The sequence below is a fragment of the Xyrauchen texanus genome, chromosome 4, assembly GCF_025860055.1.
Source record: "Xyrauchen texanus isolate HMW12.3.18 chromosome 4, RBS_HiC_50CHRs, whole genome shotgun sequence".
NCBI lineage: Eukaryota > Metazoa > Chordata > Actinopteri > Cypriniformes > Catostomidae > Xyrauchen > Xyrauchen texanus.
Window position 1 is genome coordinate 13,480,580 of NC_068279.1, and position 23,282 is coordinate 13,503,861.

Genomic DNA, 23,282 nt, shown 5'->3' on the forward strand with positions numbered 1-23,282 from the left:
TCTAGTAGATCTTTTCCGATAAGGAGGGGATATGTGTTCATTGATGAGATGTACACAGGGTGTACCACACTCATAGGGCCAATGGTCAAGTGAATGGGAGCTATCTGTTCAAGCCGGACGTCATTTTGGCTGTATGACTGTACATTTAGCACACAAATTTGAGATTTTAGAGTTCGATTTTGCCTCTTAGCTTCAAATTTGAGTCTTTCAAAAAGTTCAGCTGATATCAAAGTGAGGTCTGCTCCAGTGTCTACCAGGGCTTCGAGTCTCACCTCATGTTCCACAGTGATGGCGAGATAGAGTTTTCGTGCTACTCCCTTTTCGATCAGATTCCCCAGGAGTTTTGGTGTTGGGGCTTGTGTGGTTATCGATAGGCAGTTAGGCTCGGTCTCTTGTGGTTCGTTGTGGAGACCCACAACCAAAACAGCACTTTCTGGTATCTTAGGGGCTTGGTCACTGGTGTGACGGATTGGGTTGTCCACTGCAGGATGTGTGGTTGTCAACTGCAGTGAGTGGGTGTCGCTGTCACTTGGTGATGTGATAGCTGGTTTGGTAGTCTGTGTCTGAAGAGCGGTGCTCTGGGTGCTTGGTTCAGTAGGAGGGCAGTCAGGAAGGGTGTTGGTTACGGGCCTTACACTTAGTCATGCGGAGTCTGACCTGTCCTCTTTGTCTTTTTTGTGAGGTGTTCTATGAAGAAGCTCTTTCAGAACCTTCAGGATCTCTGCGGTCTCCGCCGTGGCCTCACTGTTTTTCTGTGGGGTAGGCTCGGACTTGAACTTGCCTGATGCATGCCGCGAGGTGTTCCGCTGCGGGCTGTCTGGGCTTGACGTTCTCGTCGACGGGGTTCTGTTCTGTCTGGGCCGTCGGTTAGCTTCCCACGTGGCTCCACCCTTTTGGTTGTGGGGTGGCCGTGGGCCGTCGTAGAATCTTTCAGAGCGCCCGCTTTGGTGCTTAGGACGGGCACCATCACGGTTGTGCTGCCCTCTTCTGTCATGGAACGGTCTTGACTCATGGTAAAAAGGTCTGTTACTGTGGTGCTGGTGGGCGCCCTCTAGGGCCAGCTCTGAGCGTTGATCAGTGACAGGGCAAATGGTTGGATTTTTTACAGTCTTTTCAGAAGCAATCTTCTGTTTGGTGAAAGCTTTATGGGCTAAGTCTCGCAGCTGTTGGGTAGTCACGAGGGCAGGCCAGGACCACTAAGTGATGGCTCACCGTGGGATGCAGGTTTCGTAGAAACAGAGTTTTGAAGTTGAAATCTTCTTCCATACTAGGTTCGTTCCATGCTCCGAAGTAGGCTCGTCGGATGCGGCCGTAGTAGGCCTGTGGAGTTTCCAGTCGGGCCTGTTTGAGGTCCATAGCGGCGATGAGTCCTTGTTCTGACTCAGGGTCGGAGAATTCTCTGATGAAGGCCTGCCGTAGCTGTAGGTAGTCTGATTTTATAGTCTCTGGTTGTCGATCCAGGAAGCTGCGCACGTCGTGGCTAGACGTAATTCTCAGCAGGTACACTCTGTCCCGCATGGTCACGTTGGGAACAGTGTGCAAGTGAAAGTCTATGTCTTGCAGGTAGGCGTGCACGTCGTGGCCTCCTGCAGGATTTGGGGTGAAAGTAGGGATGTTTCTGGCCAGCTTGTCAAGTTCTTTGGGAGCCATGCCGTGGTTAGTGACCAGGCTTTGGTGTGCGGGCTCCCACCGTTTTGTTGCTGACGGGGGTTCTTGGAGGCTGGCTGGTGACATGTTGAACAGTGGGCTTTCACCCCCCCTTGTCAGCTCTGAGTTCTTGGCTGAAAAGATTGGGCCCACTGGTCAGGGGAAACTCTGTGGTGTGCGTTTCCCTTTTCTGTTCACTTTGCAGTTTATAAGAATGTTTCAGTTCATTGTGAACAGTGTCAAGTTCATATTGGAGCTGGTCTCTGTGCTGAATAAGTTCATGGATTTCAGCTCGGGCCATGTTCAGATGCTTTTCACAGGCTCTGGCATCTCTGTCTTTTAATGCAGTCTCTGCTCTTGTAAGGAGAGACTCGGCTTGTTGCAACTTGTCATCGAGTTCTTCTCTGGCTTTTCTCTCCGACTGTTCTCTTTGGTCTGTGTCTCGGAGAAGTTTTTCCAGGGCATTTTGAAGTCTTTCTACTTCCTTTTCCTGTTCTGGGTCCGTTTCATCCTCTTCCTTTCGTTGTTCCTCGGTCTCGAGGCGCAGCTGATCTACATGACTCTGAGTTTTTGCTTGGTTCCTACGGGCCTCCTCAGCTTGGAGTTTTAGTGCTGCGGCCTCCTGCTCCAGGTCGAGGTTGTTTTTCTCATTTATCCGTGCCTGGGCGACGAGATTGTGGGCAAGACTTCCGATGATCTTGGTCCATTCTTTGTGGTTGTAGCTCTGTGTTGGATCGTGGGCCATTAGGCTGTCCAATTCGGCGTCCAGTTGCTCTCGACCTAGGAGCTGTAGGTCCCTGGCATCCTTGGGTAGGACGGTGTCCGTCATTGTGCTCAACCAGGCCTCAAGGTGATCCCAGTGGGCTGCGGGACTGGACGAACGGGACATACTGGCTTACTGTAGGCAAGAGAAAAGAACAGCACACACAAAGAGGCCAATGCAAGTACGCGTAGGGTTAGCGAGCTACAATGAGGTGGCTATTATAAGCCGTAATTTTGACTAACTGGGGTTGACAGTTAGACAGTTAGTGGGCCGAATTTCGCGGGTCAGTGCAGGTCTAAATAAAGACTTTGACAAGGCGGCAGCCCACAAGGGTTATCTGAGGATGCGGGCTGCCTGTTTGTCTCTTTATTCAGTTTTCCTTGATGGCTCTTGTAGGCTCTGTCTTACTGTGAACTGGAAGTACACACTACGACAGAACAGAACAGCAGAATAAAATAGAACACAATTAATGTTAGGAATAGATAGGCAGGAGAAAAAGGGCCTAAGTCTACCACCACTGCTAGGGTTTATGATAGGACCAACAGGGTGGGGCGCTATCGAGGTATAAACCATAGGAAGATGGTGTGGCTTAGGGGAGAGAAAGAAAAGAAATGGGTCAAATGCTTAAATGACCAGCCTATACTGGTGGATGGATTTTACCTTCTTTTAGTTTGCCTGGGGTGAATCGATGTCACTCTGCTGGGGACCAGCGCGTGGTCAATCTTTCCAACAGTCCCGAACACTGGGCAGCAGTGTCCCCGGGCCCTCTGCTACTATCACGGTGCGCCCTCTCAAACAACTTGACTTTAAACACAACCGGCAACACCAAGGTGTCAACTGTCAGACGGCACAACAAGATTTGGATTTTCCCTAGAACCCTCGTGAGAGTGGCCCCTCTTTAGGCCCTGGTTTAGGTAATTATTCCAAACTTGCCGTGTGTGTCGACTGACAGGGTTGACTCTCTTTGGAGTGCCAAATTGCTGATGTCGTTGCGTGCCGCACCAATGAAAAGAGACAGAAGAGTCCGAGATTCACATACAGCCAGCGTCGGTAACGCCGGTCGGACAAACCAGCTTGCTGGGAATCAACCAGAGATGACGATCGAATCACCACAGCACACTAGGGAATTCTACATACAATTACAGAACAGGATTCAGCAAGTGAAAGTCTTAAAGTGAATCAAGGCTTTCTTGTTTAAACCAAATTGAGTAATTATGTGTGTAGAAATAACAGGCAAAGCTTTACCAATTGATGATAAATCGAGAAGTTTGATAATGATGTTAATTATCAAACAATTTGACCACAAGAAAAGACAGAAGTAAACAAGGCAGGGTTAACAGACAAACTTAATTTAAATTGAATTCAACTTGTTAAACTCAATTTAAATAAGCTTGTAAAGAGATGTCAAGTAGCATCTAAGATAGTAAGGATACAGTCGTAATAAAGTATCAAAGAGGGAGGGGAAAAGAAAAAAAAAATTTTAATTTTTTTTTTTATATCAATAATAATTAATAATAATTAATCATATTAATTATTAATTATTGACATGAGAGACTTAATTTAGATTTACATTCGAAATTTGTTTGTTTCAAACCAAATCTGAATAAGTGGAAGAAAAGTTAGAGATCAGAATTGTGTCCGACGATAATCAGATTGCTGTAAGATATCAGTGATGGTATCTGAAATAAACCAACTGGACTGAGACTTAACTTTAAATTTTAATTCAAGTTTTGTTTGAAACCAATTAAATGTAACAGTCGGAGGTAGAGGAATTGTTTAACATCCAATAATATTAGCACATGCAGAGCTTGAAAATGCCAATATGCATTGACAGTTAAACTGCCCTGTAAATCTTCACAGGGTGAAAGGGTTTTGAGAAAAGAGATGACCTACAATGAATGTCCACACGATGGCGTACTTGTGCTCGCGCACAATGACCTCATGGGGTGGGAGTAATTTGAGAACTAAATTAACTAAATATATATGACCTGTCTGCTAATGTCCACACGATGGCGTACTTGCGCACGCACAAGATGACGTCATGGGGTGGGAGTAACTTGAGAACTAATCAAGCTTTTACAGGCTGCCCTCTATTGTTTGTTAGCAAAATAACACCCTATATTTCGGTGTGACTCAAATCTGGGCGTGTGTTACGCTGTGATTTTCTGCTAAATCACAATTATTCAATTGAGACCTCGGCGGGTCTTTTCTTTCTTTCTTTCTGGTGCTATGCTTTACATAAATGGCGTGGCAGATTCTTTTTTCCTGCACTAGAGTAAATGTGGACAACAGGAATTGTACGTCTGTCCTTCGACTCCCATACACATTAGGAATATAGCACTTATTCAAAATGTATTAGGTTTCCAATTGATTAGCTACGTCAATGTAAACCAGGAGTTAATTTTATAACGTTATAATCTCAGGCCTTATTAAGATGGGAAGAGGAGCATCGCTTTCCCCAGTCTTCTATCGCCCAGACAGAAGAGCATCGTTCTGAACAGGGCTGGTTTGTAATATTAAAATATAGCGCGTCTTTACAGAAGCAATTTTAATATTATGAACTGTGGTTTACTTTATCATTCAACAGTGGTAACAACTGTTTAGACGTCATTTAGCAACTTGTTAATCGTGCTGAACTGAGACGGGCTTTTGTGCCTTTCAGTTCAGGCTGCATGCATAAAATTAACAACAAAAATACACAAAATTGACAATGCATTCGTTCACAAAACAAAGCTTAAAATGTGCCCGCATTCTCCACCATTAATATGTAGGGTGTGAACAGGTCAGGTTTGGGGAATGTACAATTAATATTACTGACCGAAATCAATGATTAATCATACAGTGTGACCCGAACACCCATACATGTAAAAACGCCCCAAAAAGGGCTTATATAGTCCAAGAGTCTGCTTCAAATATATATAGATAATTAAACACAACGAATTATGATTAATTAGGAATATACATCATATGCAGACAGGCTATATTAATTTTAATAACACCTCAATGGAATTGACCCGTGAGGCTACACGCAACCAGTCAGTTCGATCCACTGAACCACTTTATTTGGTACTTTTGATCAATTCTCCAGAGGGGTTATTCCTAGTTATAAGCTCACTCATCAAAAGCACGTTAACTTACTTTGATAATATCAGCTCGTAGCTTAAAATCGCACATTAAAGAGGCTTTGTTTTATGACCAACAAACACAGGCAATTACGCGTATAATTGATTTTAATACAAGGCACTATGATATATCACTACACTTGACAAACATACATGTAACATAGAATAAACATAAAATAAACAAAATAAATGCAGTAAGGGAAAGTAAAGAATTATTAGAGGTATGGCAAACTTATTACAACAATTAACCCTTTGAAGCCAGCAAGGAAATTACACACTGTGATGCATTTGAATTTCAATGGAAATACTTGCACAAATAGGCCTTTGCGTGTGGCTAAGGCTGCGTGTATGCCGTGTCCTTGGGGCGTCCGTGAGATGGAGGATTTCGGTTTGGTGTTTCCAGCGCGTGGAGTTGAAACTCACTTGAAGAGGAATTGAAGGGTTGTTCCGAGAAGTTCGAAGCATCTTAGGAATACTTGTTGAATAGTTGGCGAGTGTTCCAGAGGGTTGCAGAAGATCGGGAGAAGAAGTGAGAGATGTAAGATGGCTTGAAGAGGTCCAGGAGAAGAGGGTTGGTAAGCAGCAAAAGAGAGAGAGAGGAAGAAGATCGGAGCGTTCGAAGAAGAGAGAAGGTCCGTTGTTGGTGCAATCTATGCCCTTAGAAAATGTGTCCCACCTCTCATTGGCTCGACCAATAAGAAGAGTGGAAGTTTCAGGCGGGAATTTGGTTTATTGCCCCTTTGTTCTGAGAGGGGTGGTAGCCGATGAAAAAACTAGAAAATCTTCTTGTAATACTAATATGTTGTTGTTATCGACATATCATGTACACAGTCATTTCAATCTTCAAAATACCAAGTTATAGAGACCAAATATGCCACACATATGATTTCGGTTAACCAGAGTATGCAACGTCTGAAACATTAACCCATTAGAGTTTGCAAGAAAACATAGATCAAGCACATTTAAGGGAAAATGTGAGATGGCACATTAGATACATGTCAATATTTTTATCACGTGGATTATATATATATATATATATATATATATATATATATATATATATATATATATATATATATATATATATATATATCGAATATATAGGATTAAAAGGTGTTCATTTCTCCTTCTCAGTAAGAAAGCAGTGAGATTCTGCACTCTCTAACATTCCTTTGGGGCTGGAGAATGATTCCTTTGTCAAGGCTCATTTGCATGTTTATGACCGGGTTTATGACAGTAAGAGATTTTGGGCTGAATGACTCAAAAGATGGTAAAAACCTAACAGAACACAGTTCTAAAGTGATCTTATATTTATATTCGGCTAGGGCAAGTCGTAAGGTTTAATTTGATACCAAGAAAAGTATATTTGGTACCTTTAAAAGTGGGTTTAACATTCTTACACTCAGGCTATTAAATATAAAGCCTCTTATTAAATATAATGTGTTTTACTACACTACTAAACAATTCTACTAATTTTGATCTAACACCAAAGATACACAGTACACAGGGATTAAAACATATTTCATTAAAAATAAGCCCTTTTAGGCTTTATAAGAAAGACACACACATTTTTACGTTCAAAGTTTCCCCCTTTCTTTCCACACGATAAGCACGTGGTGAGCATGCGGATGTCACATGCGGTTCTCTGTCAACAGTTCTCTGTCCTCTTTGTCAACAGTTCATTGTACTAACACAGACCATTTCCGTGATCTTACAGAGGCTCTTTTGTCTCCAAAATAGCTACCAATAGATAGATACCTTTTCAGCCTTTTGAAAATATACGATTCAAATAGCTCTTTAGGATACTTTAATAGCTAAATAAAAATAACATTTCAAATCACTGTACTATTCATGACTTTGCTTAATTTTTCTATGACCAGCTAATTGATTCTTAAAATGTTGTGATTGTTAAAAATACCATCCAGCCCAACAAGAAAAGGAGTCCAATGAAGATGAATACGGTGAGAGATGGGAAAAGAGGAATGGTTAAAAAATGAAACCGGGAACGATGTGAGTGCGGAGATGAAGAAATAAAGAAAGATAAAATGGGCTTGAGAAGTGACCTGACAGGTTAAAGACTTTCTGGGAAGGGGACAGGATGGAGAGAGAGAGAAAGAGAAGGCACTCTTATCCTGATGTTGATTAAATAGAAGTTAAATATTACCATCAAATGCTCGTTAGTGTGTATAGTCTGTATTATTTTGGTAATGGGTTACTAATTGGCTGATGCGGAAATGCATGGCATGACTAAGTGATGTGGGTGGGGAATGCAAGTTAAAACCTTGTCAGTCTCTGGCAGGCTGCCCAACGATTGGATGTCATGCCAGAGTGTGTGCCAATTGGAGGCGGCGGTGACTTTGCATACTGAAAGCAGCTTCTTCGCACACAAACACAATTAATAGTCTGTTAGTTAATAGCAGCAGTGATGAACACTCCTTTTATCTGTCTCTCTCATTCAGTTTAGTTTCCGCACTTACCCTCATGGGACATTAGCCATGTGGAGTCTAGCGGAGGAAGAAGATCTGATGCTATTACTACCATTTTTGATCAAAAAGGAACTTATACAACATTTAAAAAGGGTTTAAGGCCACTTACAAAGTTCGTGCAGGAAATAAACGAAGTAGGCACACACACTTGAGCCAGACAGATGGGGTAGGTTCTTATGGGAGTGCTGAGTAAGTCTTTGTAATCAGACGATTATGATGATTACAGTGTAGGAGAACAAACTGACGAGAGGGGACATAAACATGGATGTGAGCCCAAGCACGTATGCACAATTGTGCTCTTAATTAGGTTTGTGATCCAGACTACACAATTTATTTTCTGATATGCTCCTCCCTCCTAATTGAGCAACAAGCACCAAAAAGAAAATCAAGGTCCTTCAAATGTTATTTGGAGCTCATTAGGTTCAGCACATAACCCTTCATCTTAAGCAGCATAGGGTTCCTGATTGGTCTACATACTATGGTTCTTTGGGAGAAAACAAATCTGTTCTGTAGATTAACAGGAAAAGTGAAGGGTTCCTTTAAATGCCAGTACATTGACGGTTTTCTAAAGAAGTGAGGAAATTAGTCAACATGAAATGGCATTTGCAACCATTTTACTTCCAAAATAAGACATTTACAAGTGTACTTAAGTAAGGTGGGATAATGATTGAATCCATTTTGAATTGATTGGTTCTGAAGTGTCCGTTCCATATCAGAATGGAGCCAGACCTGAACAGCTGAGAATCTTTCCCTCCTGCAGAACATCAACCACCCACTTTTGTGGATGCTTTTTGTCTGGGCATCAAGTTCAATCTCAAGAGCATTTTGACACATCCCAATTGTAATGTTTCATTTTCAAATCTATAATAAACTATTACTATGTTAACTTTTGGCAAGATTATAGAAATCTACCTACAACAGTAGCCTAAAAAAATGCCTAAATAGCTATTTGGCTGTTAGTTAACATTTTTCCTGCCTGCAATGGTGACAGTCAAGAAGGAAAGTCTTTTAAGAGGCAGTTATTACATTTTGATGAAAGATTACAGGCACAAATGTTTTTTATTTGGAACATGCACAGAGAAAGTAAAAATGGTAAATTATTTTACCAGTTGACTCCTATAATATTATTGCAGTGGTAGCCAAAGTTTTTCAAAAGTGGGGAAGCACAAACTATTGTTCTTGCTCCAAAAAGCTGCTCAAACTACTACTCAAACAGTGACTTTTCATAACAAAAAAGTTAAGCTCAAAACTGTTTGCAATGGATTGCAAATAACTGCGTCTGTACCTCTGAGCTGCCAAACACTATGCTCGACAACGGTGCTTTTACCTTTCAAATGCTGTCAATCACATATATAACATTTAAATTATTGGCCATTTGTTGTGAAATCCGTTTTGACAGCTCGAACAACCATCATATAAAGAAGCCAAGCTTCCATGTGGGACAAAAATACAGCTGAAGTCAGAAGTTTACATACACCTTAGCCAAATACAGTCTTAGGTCAGTTAGGATCACTTCTTTATTTTAAGAATGTGAAATGTAAAAATAATAGTATAGAGTATAATTAATTTCAGCTTTTATTTGTTTCATCACATTCCCAGTGGGTCAGAAGTTTACATACACTGTCAGTATTTGGTAGCATTGCCTTCAAATTGTTTGTATTGGGCTCAGAATGTTTTGGGTAGCCTTCCACAAGCTTCTCACAATAAGTTGCTGGAAGTTTGTCCCATTCCTCCAGACAGAACTGGTGTATCTGAGTCAGGTTTGTAGGCCTCCTTGCTCGCACATGGTTTTTCAGTTCTAGCAGAGGACATTTCACCAAAAAGTAAGATCTTTGTCCCTGTGTACACTTGCAAACTGTAGTCTGGCTTTTTTATGGTGGTTTTGTCGATATAGGACTTGTTTGACTCTGGATATAGATGCTTTTCTACATGTTTCCTCCAGCATCTTCAAAAGGTCCTTTGCTGTTGTTCTGTAATTGATTTGTACTTTGTTGCACCAAACTACATTTGTCACTAGGTTTTCGTTCCTTGAATCATTTTCACACTGATCTCGAAGTGAAATCGGAAATGGTAAGTTGTCTATTCTTTAGCTAAAATTGGTCTGTGCATACCAAAATTAGTGGCCAAAGTGGTAAGTGTTGTTGGGCATATAGGCATGTGTGAGCTCCCTTTTCTGAGTGAAATGTCCACGGAGTGGCGGCAAAAGCTAGTTGTGAAGCTATTGTTTTCTAGTTGTACAAGATGTAATACTGTACATCTCTTTTCTCTTCCAAAGAACAAATATCCTTTAAGGTACTAACACCATCAGTATGGAAGGAACTCTGATGAGACAACAGCTGCACATATAATCTATATACCCCAAACCACGACAGGTTCTCTACGTTTAGTTACACAATGCCTGGAGGGACCCTGGTTGGCAGAAGCCCCAGGATTCCTTTTAGATGGTCCTCAAACCGAAGACATGCAGCATTGCTCCAGGAAAACATTGCAGCCAACAGGCTGTTGTGGAGTGCAACATGTGGAAGGGGTATTGTTAAATTGGCAAATCGATGCATCCAGCACATAATTGCATTGCATCTGCACAGACACAAATGAAGACAGGCCAGACCACAGCAATTTCCTAGCCCCATATCCACTTGCCCTGACTGTAGAAGGATATGCGGGTCGAGGATTGGGTTTCATAGCCATCTTCAATGGCATCGTGGACAACCACGTTAGTCCTTGTACTCCAAAATAAATACCTCCAAATCGCACTCGTAACTGATTAAATGAACACGATTACTTAATGGTTTCAACGCGGTATCCAAACCCAGGTTCCCCACGCTGCTGACGCAATGCGCTTCCAGCCGTTCCACAAAGGTAAAAGTGCTGGAGCTGATACAAAAATGTTGAATGGGAGATACCACTTGTCAGTGAATTGGCATAATGTGTCCGGTCCTAGGGCACTGGAACTCTCAAAAATAACATGCTGACTTCCCATGTGATCATGTTGGTATTTCTGCCTGTACAGTTCAAATCAGAAAGGAAAATATAAGAGAAACAGGAGAGGGAGGAGGAGGATCTGTGACCAACTGCAAGCATAGCAGATCAGGGTTGTGCTTGTAGCTTGTGTGAGAATCAGATTAAACAGCAGAAAGATGTTTACATCCTGTGGTATAAATGCTTATACTTGCCTCCAACACTCAGGGTGTTTTGCGGCAGATACACAACTGAATCACCCAGTCATTTTAGCCTTACACTTAGATTGGTTTATGTGTTGATGATTCAACAGCTCAATATATGGACAGATCAATGTATGGACAGTATTAACTCTTAGCATCACTGAACTTTCTCCAACTAAACAAAGAAAAACCAAAGGGTTCTTAGTCAGGGATAATTGGTGAAGTGTGAAACTGTCTATAATGCTCTGCTGAATACTGATTTCCAAATTAAAAGGATTTGAATGTTGAGGTCCCACTTAAACTGCTTTTAATCAGTTAAGAAACAAAGCAAAAGCTCTTCTCTCGTAAGAAGATGCTGAGAGATTGATGCATGTCTGGACTGCTGCAAAGCTCTCCTGCCTGAGAACGCCCCGGCTAGACTACAAATTAATGCTGCAGTATGGGCGCTGACAGAGAGCAGAATGAAAGCACACATTACGCATGTCTTAAAGTCCCTTCATTGGCCTATCATAAATTGATTTCAAATTTCTGTTACTGGTGTTCAGATCTCTTAATGGATTTGCACCTAAACCCATATCTAATAAGCTTGTGAGGTTTTAAACAGGTCTCTGAGGTCTTCTAACACTGACTTCCAGCAATCCGTACTAAGACTAATGGGAATGCACAGTCCTAACCATTGCCTGCTAGAAGTAAGCAGAAATCAGCCAGGTAAAGTTGTGATTTGTTGTTAATTTTCATTAAATGTCTTTGGATGATATGCAGTTGAAGTCAGAAGTTTACATACACTAAGGTTGAAGTCATTAAAACAAATTTTTTTTAACCACTCCACAGATTTAATATTAGCAAACTATAGTTTTGGCAAGTCATTTAGGACATCTACTTTGTGACACAAGTCATTTTTCCAGCAATTGTTTACAGGCAGAGTGTTTCACTTTTAATTGATGATATCACAATTTCAGTGGGTCAGAAGTTTACATACACCAAGTTAACTGTGCCTTTAACCAGCTTGGAAAATTTCAGAAAATTATGTCAAGTCTTTAGACAATTAGCCAATTAGCTTCTGATTGCAGGTGTACTTGTGGATGTATTTTAAGGCCTACCTTCAAACTCAGTGCCTCTTTTCTTGCCATCATGGGAAAATCAAAGGAAATCAGCCAAGACCTCAGAAAAACACATCTGCTTCATCCTTGGGAGCAATTTTCAAATGCCTGAAGGTACCACGTTCATCTGTACAAATAATAGTACACAAGTATAAACACCATGGGACCACGCAGCCAGCATACCACTCAGGAAGGAGACGCATTCTGTCTCTTAGAGATGAACGTAGGTTGGTGCGAAAAGTACAAATCAATCCAGAACAACAGCAAAGGACCTAGTGAAGATGATGGATGAAACAGGTAGACAAATATCTATATCCACAGTAAAACAAGTCCTATATCGAAATAACCTGAAAGGCTGCTCAGCATGGAAGAAGCCACTGCTCCAAAACCAATATAAAAAGCCAGACTACAGTTTGCAAGTGCACATGGGGACAAAGATCTTCCTATTTGGAGAAATGTCCTCTGGTCTAATTAAACAAAAATGTAAATGTTTGGCCATAATGACCATTGTTTTCTTTTAGGAAAAAGGCTTGCAAGCAAAAGAACACCATCCCAAACATGAAGCATGCGGGTGGCCGCATCATGTTGTGGGGTGCTTTGCTGCAGGAGGTACAAGTGCACTTTACAAAATAGATGGCATCATGAGGAAGGAAAATTATGTGGATATATTGAAGCAACATCTCAAGACATCAGTCTTGGTCACAAAAGGGTCTTCCAAATGGATAATGACCCCATGCATACCTCCAAAGTTGTGGCAAAATGGCTTAAGGACAACAAAGTCAATGTATTGGAGAGGCCATCACAAAGCTCTGACCTCAATCCGATAGAAAATATGTGGGCAGAACTGAAAAAGCGTGTGCGAGCAAGGAGGCCTACAAACCTGACACGGTTACAGCAGTTCTGTCTGGAGGAATGGGCCAAAAGTTCAGCAACTTATTGTGAGAAGCTTGTGGGAGGCTACCCAAAACATTTGACCCAAGTTAAACTATTTAAAGGCAATGCTACCAAATACTAACAATGTGTATGTAAACTTCCACTGGGAATGTGATGAAAGAAATAAAAGCTGAAATAAATAATTCTCTCTACTATTATTCTGACATTTCACATTCTTAAAATAAAGTAGTGATCCTAACTGACCTAAGAGAGGGAATGTTTTCTACGATTAAATGTCAAGAATAGTGAAGAACAGAGTTTAAATATATTTGGCTTAGGTGTATGTAAACTTCTGACTTCAACTGTACAAAATCACAAGCTCTTTCAAAGTTCATTTTTACCTCAACTGAACAATCACACTCTCTTAAGAAGTTTGCCACTGACCAAACAATGTTTCACTTCTGACCACACTCTAAAATACAGAACCGCAGATGTTTATGAGCATCGTATGTGGGCTGCTCTGAGCTGTAGTGTGTTACACATACTCGGAACACACAAGGATTATGAAATGGTGTTAAAGCAGTTTCAAAGCGGTTCTGTGCTCAATGCATATGAAGTTAATTCTATCTCGTGCTCTGACTAAGTGTGTTATACAGAACAGATAATTCCTGGTTCGGTTCAGTTACCGTCCGATGACCGCGTTAAATTTAAAGCGCAAATTTGCGTAATTCCAAATATGTTTGGCATTACAAGTGTCTTAACAATGAATGAATGAATGAAATCTTTATTTCGAACAATTAATAAATTAATAATAAAAATAAATAAATGAAGACAGCAATACGTATGAAATTTCCATACAAATAAATAAACACAAAAACAATAATCAACCTGTTCGAAAAGGGATAGGTAGAAGCCCTAGGCTTATCAAGACCTACCCCCAGTAACTACCCAAACCAATTCACAATCAAAGAAGATAAATCTAACATAACGTTTTACATAATACAAAAAAAAACCTGCTAAATTACAATAATGCTTTATCTTAGTATTAAGATAATGAAAACAATAAAATCATAAACAAAAACAAAAAAACATAATCAAACTGCATTTACAATCATAATGAATTATCATTCACCCTCTTCACATCTGTACTTGTCAAAAATAAAACTTTTATACCTTTTTTTAAATTGCAACATATTAACACTTTGTTTGATCTAAGTGTTACACGTTGGATCTGGGGCTTTGTGGACTCAGGAGGAGATGAGAGCATTTCACCATGTATGGAAGGAGCAGCCCAAAGCTGTTGTCACTGTCAACTCAGCTGAACAACAACAGAAAATAAGGCTTGAAAAAATAATTTGATTTCTGCCAAAATAAAGGCTTGAAACTGTATAGCAATGATGCGTGCTAAATTATTACAGAAATATTTTACTATTGTATATTACGGTTGTGTATTTAAGCAATATCACATGAGCAAGAGTGCGATATGGCCCTATATCAGCATTGCTGTGATTTGGCCGCAGGCACGAGGCTGCAGGCAGAGTACAGTAGGTAATCACAGCATTGCTGATTTAGGGCCATATAGTATGAATGCGAGTGTGATATTGCTTGTATACAACAGTTCAATTAACAAGTAAACTGAGTACGGTCATAAAAACGCATTTGTGCATGGAACTACTTTCTTACATGGTGGATCAGAATCTGCCATTGCTGGTTCAAACCAAATGATCATCCAAGCCTCCGTTAGTAATTAAAAAGTGTCACTTCAGAAATAGTATCACGGCTTGTGCTATTTCTAACAAGTTATTGGATAAACAAGGATGGATGTGAGTGTTTGCGTGAGAGAGAGAGAGAGAGAGAGAGAGAGAGAGAGATTGAGCGTGTGCAATCACCTGTTGCCACAGTCAAGCAGAGATGCTGTCAGATTTCTCAGTGGAAAAGTAGCCGTCCAAGCGGGGGTATATCTCCCTATTTTGAGGTAGCTGATTTCACTATAGAAATTGCAATGTCCTCCGCCATTTTAAACAGTGTGTCCACTCCAATGTGGAAATTCCAATAAGAGGTAAGCGCCTTCAGTTTGTGTAATTAATCAGTCATTTGCTTTTGGTCATTCATATTTGTACAGCAGCTTTTACACAAACAATCCTATGTAAAGAATAAAGCATAAAAAGACTGAAAATAAATTAATATGACTCAACTGAGGTAAAAAAAAAAAAAAGGCAGGGCAGGGCTTTACCATTCAGGTGCCATGTGAATATGACACAGACATTCTAATATGAATGTCTGACGATTTAAAAATATTTGCTTCTAAATATTGTCAACAATAACATTAGCATGATTTGACTGCTGGGAATGGTACAATGATATAGTTGTCCCGTAGGGACATATCATATTCTCTCATAGACACAAACACACACAGAGTGTATCTACACACAGTGAATAATATTCATTCATCCGTCTTCAGATTATCAGTGCAGACTTCCTAAGTTCGTTCTCTCTACACATACACAAATGCACGCACAAACACAAACACACACTCAGAGACACACACACACACACACACACACACACACACACACAGAGCAAGAGAAGTTGGCATTCCCTCATCCACCTCTCTCTATTGTCAGAGCCATTTCCTGCGCTGAACTATTCTCTGCCTCTCTCTCACACACACACACACACACACACACACACACACACACACACACACACACGCAAACACACGCAAATAATTTTGAGGAGAATCAGATATGCTAAAAGAGAAGGCTCTTGCCCAGAGCAACTGCACAAATGCGTCAAAGCCCTGATACTACCTAAAATTAAAGCTGACAACACACACACACACACACACACACACACACACACACACACACACACACACACACAGTCCGTAAACATGAAAGTCAAGTGCAGGTCAGCTAAGAATATTTCTTGCTGGTGGCATTTCTCTGTGTTCCCAAGACAAACACACACAAACCAACACACAAATACACACATGGTTCTTGTTTTCTACATAAACCTGAAGCCAGTCAGACATCTCTGGGGGTCATATCTTACAAAGATCATCGCCATGGAGACCCAGTCCAGAGGAGGGGTTAGGAAATGACTGGAGATGCTGTCCTCTGGCAAAAGATAATGTAATCACATCAAAATTAGTGGTCAACCGATATATTGCAGAGGCCAATAAATCGGACAGTATTCTGACTTTTTTTAATTATCGGCAGCAGCCGATACATTTTCCCCTTTGGCTGATTTGTTTTTGAGGGCTCTGAGAATCGGCTGCTTGCATGTCGGAGTGGTGGTGGTGTAGTGGGCTAAAGCACATAACTGTTAATTAGGAGGTCGCTGGTTCGATCCCCATGGCCACCACCATTGTGTCCTTGAGCAAGGCACTTAACTCCAGGTTGCTCTGGGGGGAGTGTCCCTGTAATAAGTGCACTGTAAGTCACTTTGGATAAAATCGTCTGCCAAATGCATAAATGTAAATGTGAAGCGACTGAGATATGTAAACGACCAGCCATGGTTTCTTGCAACCACATGGTGTTACCCTAGCAACCAAGTAACAAATCATATATCTCTGCACCAGAATATCATAGAGACTTCCTGTTTGACTCAGTCTAGCAAGGAGCATTTTGATTATCACCCCGGTAACTGCCTAGCAACCAGATGGATCACCCTAGCAACCACAGAACAACACTAATATCTCTGCAGCAGAACATCCTACTGTCATGGGGGTTGCTTCTTTCAACTTTGGTTGTAATAAACCAACCACACAACTTCAGCATCCTGTGGAGCGCTAATTTATCTTCCTCTAAAGCACGTATTTTAACAGTCTCTCCTCAACAGTTCCCTGTAACATTTCTAATGATAAAAGGCTAATATTAATAAAACTTCTATCATATTGTTATGAGGGGTGCGGAAGCAGGACAAGACGGACAAGAGGTGCGGATCCAAACACGGTTTTTATTGACTTTAACACATAAGAAATAAAAGGTAAACACAAAGGAAAGTCCACGATGGGAAAAACTGGAAACTTGAACACAACGAAACAGATTAAACACGATGAAACAAAACACAAACAAAACTAAGAACTCGGGTAGGGAACACGGACCAGGCTAGGAAACATACAAGAAAACGACAATCGACAGAGACTCAACAAAGAACCAGGGTTTAAATACACAGACAAAGTGGAGACAGAACGAGACACAGGTGGAAACAATGATGAGTGCAGGCAGTGAGGGAGGCCGGGAATTGTGGGAAATGTAGTTTTGGACAAGGACAGTGAAACACGGGGCGGACAACAAAGAAAACGTGACATGGAGCGTGAACGGTGGCGGGTGAAAAGGAAAACACGGAGCAGACAAGGAACCAAGACAAGAAAGTGAATAGAGAAACATAGAACACAAGACAACAGTGAACATGACAGAATAAAAGAAACTACAAAAAGACTACAAAACCAAAACAGGAATTAAACTAAACTTCACGATGACAGTACAAAAACAAAAGACAACAGGGAACATAACACATATACTGTCTGCAAATATGCAGTTAACTTGTTTAAACAGATGTAATTCACGAACCTCACAAAAATCCATTGTTTTCTTCCCATGGCGCGCTCATCTAACATCTTCCTCTGAAACACGTATTCTATCAGCCAGAATCAAAACTTCAGAATCAGGATCAAAAGTTATTCTCATTGACAAATCATGACGACAATCAAAGCAGGCAATCCAGGCTGTTTAAACTGTAAGGAGATTGCTGCTTGCCCTGGACACGCACGAGCGTGTGAGTGCAACCAGTCTTTCTAATAAGTCAGTCTGCTGTCGGCCATATTTGGAACGCTCTCCAGAGACTATTTCCAGTCATGAAAGTTCAGCTCTTATCTACTTGAACAGAGAAACACCAAAATCTCGATGGTTTAGTTATGATCAAATAACATATTTCAAATCAGCAGTAAAATATGACAACACTGGTATCATAAATTGTGCTCCTTTACCTCAGGTTACGCTAAAAATACATTTTCCCATCTTTTATAGCTAATGCACATGCGCATTGTTTGACAGATGGATGCCTGTATCTAAAAGGTGATTGGCTTTTTTTGTCTGTAAAGGCCGGGACTTCCTATCTAGGTCCGTTGACCATTGGCTGCAGTTGGGCGTTCTAATTTTTCCCATTAATTTTAATAGAATTGCCCTATTTCTAAATAGTGTCTGGTGCAACTTCAAAGTAAAAGCGCTTCACGTGTGCTATAAATAAATGTCTTATTCACTATTCACTGTATGTACAATTGGTTTGATTATGTATTCTTTGAGAAAATGTGATTGCTAACTCTTGATTGTTTCTCTTCTCTTTTAAATACAATTAAATCTTCTTTGGCTTCCCTGTATATAACAGTTGTCTGAACAGTTGTGATTTGATCTGTCTTTGTTAGAACATATAATCAAATCATCTTTTTAAACTTTTGATTTTTTTAAATATATATTATACAGATACGTAAAGTGTTTTGACTTCACTTTTACAGCTGTTTTGGTTCCGGAAGTGAATGAATGTATGAAAGTTACATTTATATAGTTCTTTTCTGACACTACACTCAAAGCACATAACACAGTGGACAGGGGACACTCTTCATCCACCACCAGTGTGCAGCATCCAAAACCACCAGAAGTGCTTTTCGTTTTCCTTTAAAAAAAAAAAATTCCATATAGGGATTTTATAACATTTTTCATAAAAGTGTTCAAAGCCATGAACCAAACCAACAAGCTCCGAGGTGAATCACAACATTACAAGCTTTGATTTGAAACAAAAAAATTATTTGAAAATAAGACATAAGGAAGGTACAAGTATAATTAACATATTTAATGAGGGAGTGAACTACAGTCCCATGCAACATTACGAATGATGTACACCAAAGGACGAGTAAGAATTTTTTTGTTGTTGTGAAAAGTAGATTTTAATGGTATAAAATTAAGTCAAATCTACTTAATTTCCAGACATAATACTAACTGAAGTGAGAGTAAATTTACCTTAAATATTTAATTAACTTTTATTTACAAAAATAAAGGAAGGTCTGCACTCTGAAAATGTCTTTATAAAAGAGTTTTATTTGTTTATTTATTTTTATTCTTTTACATCAGGGGAACTAAAACAACCATTTCCACCAAAAAGTGTTTCAACTCAGTTCTCGTTTGATCTTCTTATAGATGGCCTGTAGGTGTTTTCATATGTCCATAATTGGCTAATCAGCCAATTGACAATGTCCAAATCAACCCAATTATACAATCAATGACATAACACTAATGTGAGCAATATGACACATCAGGCATGAAATGCCATTCATTAATCATAACTTCAATATTTTTAACAACAGAAAATTATTTTTTAAAAAATGTGAAAGATCAAAGTCTTCATTTAAACCAACAGGAGACATGGTCTGTAAATGAAACATCCAAAAGGCCTCTCTCTGTAGTAATTTTTTGTCATTATCTCCATCTCTGCAAAACTTCATAATTTTCTCAATCCCAATACATTTCAATTGTTCAATGTTGTGGTTGTATTCAATTAAATGTCTGGCAATGGGTGAAGTGATGTCTTGTATAAGGTTGGCCGATTTGTGCTCACTAATTAAAAATTTTAGTGCACTTGATGTTTTCCCAACTTACATTTGAGGACATGGGCACTGAAACAAATCACATTATTTGTGGAGCAAGTTATGCAAAATGTAATCTGATACACTTTTTTTGAAGAAATATGTGTAAATTCTATGCATTTTAATATTGAAGAACATGATGTACAATTTCGACATGGAAAAACAACCTTTTATATATGTTTTCTTTTTTTTTGGTCATCACGCACCAGATCTGATCTAACCAACATATTGGCCAAATTACAAGATATTTTAGAGGTGAAAATGGGAGATTAATTCAAAATATCTTTTAGCAGGGGATCCGAGGCCAGAATGAACCAATATTTATTAACAATGGATTTGATCTTACTTCATTTCTCAGTGTAAGTAAGAACATAATTATGGGGAAAAAAAATTATTTCCTGTGCATTGTTTAATAACTGAACTCTATTTACCTTTTTTGCCATTTCAAATGCAGACTGAAAACATGCTTGTGGATAACTTCTAGAACAAAATGGAATCACAAATTAGTCTCAGTCTATACAATTGGCTTTGGCTGAGGAAGGTTTTTGGACGAAACATTTGTTTTAATTCCCCTGACGTAAAAGACATTTTCAGACCTTCCTTTATTTTTGTGATTTAAATTTTGGGCCTTGGCACCTGATCCTTCTGGGAGAGCATGGTGAAAAATGTTGTTTGATTAACTTTTATTTACAAATCTGATGTATATTTAAATAAGCTTGGTAAAATTTACATGAACATTACTAGAACATTCAATATTTGTAACTTTTATTATTAATGTGTTAAATAATTTACCATATGATATTTAGAAGCTTTTCACAGCACGCATGCTTTGTAGTTTATTTGACAACATCACCTTGCATTAATGTCAATGGGATCCCAATATGGAGTTGCGCAACCAGAAACCAGACATCAACACTTGATGCACAAAACACCTTTTCAAGATGGTAACAATAATAAAAAAACTAAATAAATACAAATAAATAAATATATATATATATATATATATATATATATATATATATATATTTTATAAATAAATAAATAAATATATATATATATATATATATATATATATATATATATATATATATATATATATATATATATATATATATATATATTTATTTATTTTTTATCATGAATGGATCATATTGAGGGGGAAAAAAATCCTTAGAATTCACAAAAAATGAAGTTGCCAAACATAACAACAAAATCCACAATAACTTGTAATAAACCATGCAAGATCATTAATTATTCAAGCCTGGTGCATGCTTGGAATAACAGCTTTGAAAAGTTAAGCAAAATGCTATTATTTTATTTACTAGTGAAATTTACTTAAATTAGCTAATAAATATGACAAGGTTTTCTACTTAAGGATTCATACATGATTACGACTTGTAAAAATTACAAATAACCATTAATTATTTTATTTTGAAGCTAAAGTAATCATTTTTACATGCTTGTATTAAAAATAAATGTAGAATTTGCTTGTATATTCAAGTTCACGCTTTAACTTATTCAATGTAGAAAATACTTCATCTTTTCTGATATATTTATTTCACCACAAAATCCTTTTTTTTCATTGTAATTGAATGAAATAACTATAGAAAACATATAACTATTTATTGTTAACATAAGTTGTTGATTATACAGCAAGTATAGAAAAATTATATTGCAAAATATTTTTGTTATATACAAATATACAAGAAGCTGAAAATAATAATAAAAATGAAGATGAAACAGCGTGAACTGATGACTTCAACAAAAGCATATACCATCGATTAACAACCTCGAAGTTTGCAGTAGGTCTGTATTTAAAGGTTTATAAGTTATGAATGTTACGTAATTTGCCGACAGAGAAAATGAATGGGAATTTTACTTCCAAAACCCAAATGTTCTATTGCAAGTGATTAACACATGGCCTAGTAACAGTCACTGAACACTCTACAAAATAATATGTGCCTGGGATATTCTGAGTGGGCACTCCTACGCCTATTCTCAAATAGCCTGATACATACTGCATACAAAAAAAAGACAAAATCACATTTAATCTGATGGGCTGGGTTTACACAATTGTCAGAAGTGCAGAGGTCTTCATTGGCCCACCGGGAAACAAAGATATGCCAAAGATTTGGAAAGTTCATGGCATCACATTTTTAAAAAGATATTCAGAGTTTTGTTTGAAGAACTTATTAAAAGTAAACAGAACTTTATATTATGCTTTGTTTTTTGAGACATGCCCGTGAAATAATTGGTTTTTTATTAGTTTACTACCGCAAAGTCTACATACATTTTCAAATAAGTTCTTATGCTCAATCATTCATGGAAACTGCTGCACCTTTATTCGAACAAGCTAACATTCATATGTCATGTTGTGATATAATCGATTTCAGATTTAACTGTTCCTTAAACGTCATGGTGGAAAATACAGTACAGTAGTTGTTTTATACAGTATGAATGTCAGACTTCCTGTCTAACTGGGTGGGTTTTTAGCCAAAATAAGGTGCAAAGAAAAAAAGACAAACAAGTACCAATAGGACAAGTCATTGTCAGATTTATGATTAACACGACAAATAAAAAAAATCATATAAGATTAAAAATATAAATATGGAAACACTCTTCATACTGTAACTTAAAATAACAATATATATGTATTACTATATAATACATGAATCATAATTATTCTGGCCCACAGGCATGCAGCATGCCTAGTTCAGTAGATTGTGCAGCTCAGACCAATTTGTGCAGGGCTGTGCAAACTACTGGAAAGTGTTGTCTATTATTCAAGTCAGGCATCCCAAATGGCTAGTCATTTAGCAAGGTAAAGTTCTTTAAATCTAAAAAGTTGTTTCTTAAAATGTTAAAACAAATGGGCAGTTGCTACAGAGCATTCACAAACACAGATTAAAGTCCTCACTTTTTATTAAAAGGAAACCAAAACATGCATGACCAATCTTAATATTCCTCTGATGAAGTAAAGATTTCTGACAGTGGGTAGACTGATGTGGAACTCCTTAGCAGATTAGGCTCTTTATGATTGAAGTACAGTAGTCTTTTGGAATTTCTAAAGGCAAATGAGCCCACAGAGCATTAGAACACAATAGATTTTACACAGGAGGAAAACTGATAGTTTGGTTCATAATTGATGGAGGTCCTAGTCTTAAATGGACTCAAGATGGCGCCGAGTATGGCTGCTGTGTTTCGAGCTCCAACACAACCCTGCAGTTTATTGTTTGTTTTGTTTACAGTTTTTTAGTCTGTAAACAAGGCTGTAAACGCTTCTGGACATTGGTTCTGCAATTACACACCGAAAATCAGACTTCAAATTCCTCAATGCCGACCCGCTGTTTACAAACACGCCAGCGGAGCCCTTTGTCGGGGCTGCCCGGCCGCGGAAACGCAGAAGGAAAAGGGGAAAAAGAGCCGACGTTCTCATTAGAGTAAGATGACGTGCAAATCGACCCCTGCTACCCAGTATAATACTGGC

At 38.8% G+C, this 23,282-nt stretch overlaps 1 protein-coding gene and 1 pseudogene across 3 annotated transcripts in view; both read right to left on the minus strand.

Moving 5' to 3' along the window:
• tenm1 (teneurin transmembrane protein 1) overlaps window positions 1–23,282 on the minus strand; it is a 291,251-nt gene that overhangs the window by 231,708 nt on the left and 36,261 nt on the right. The gene's annotated exons all lie outside the window — the stretch shown is intronic.
• On the minus strand, window positions 1,113–2,536 carry LOC127637261 (inner centromere protein-like; annotated as a pseudogene).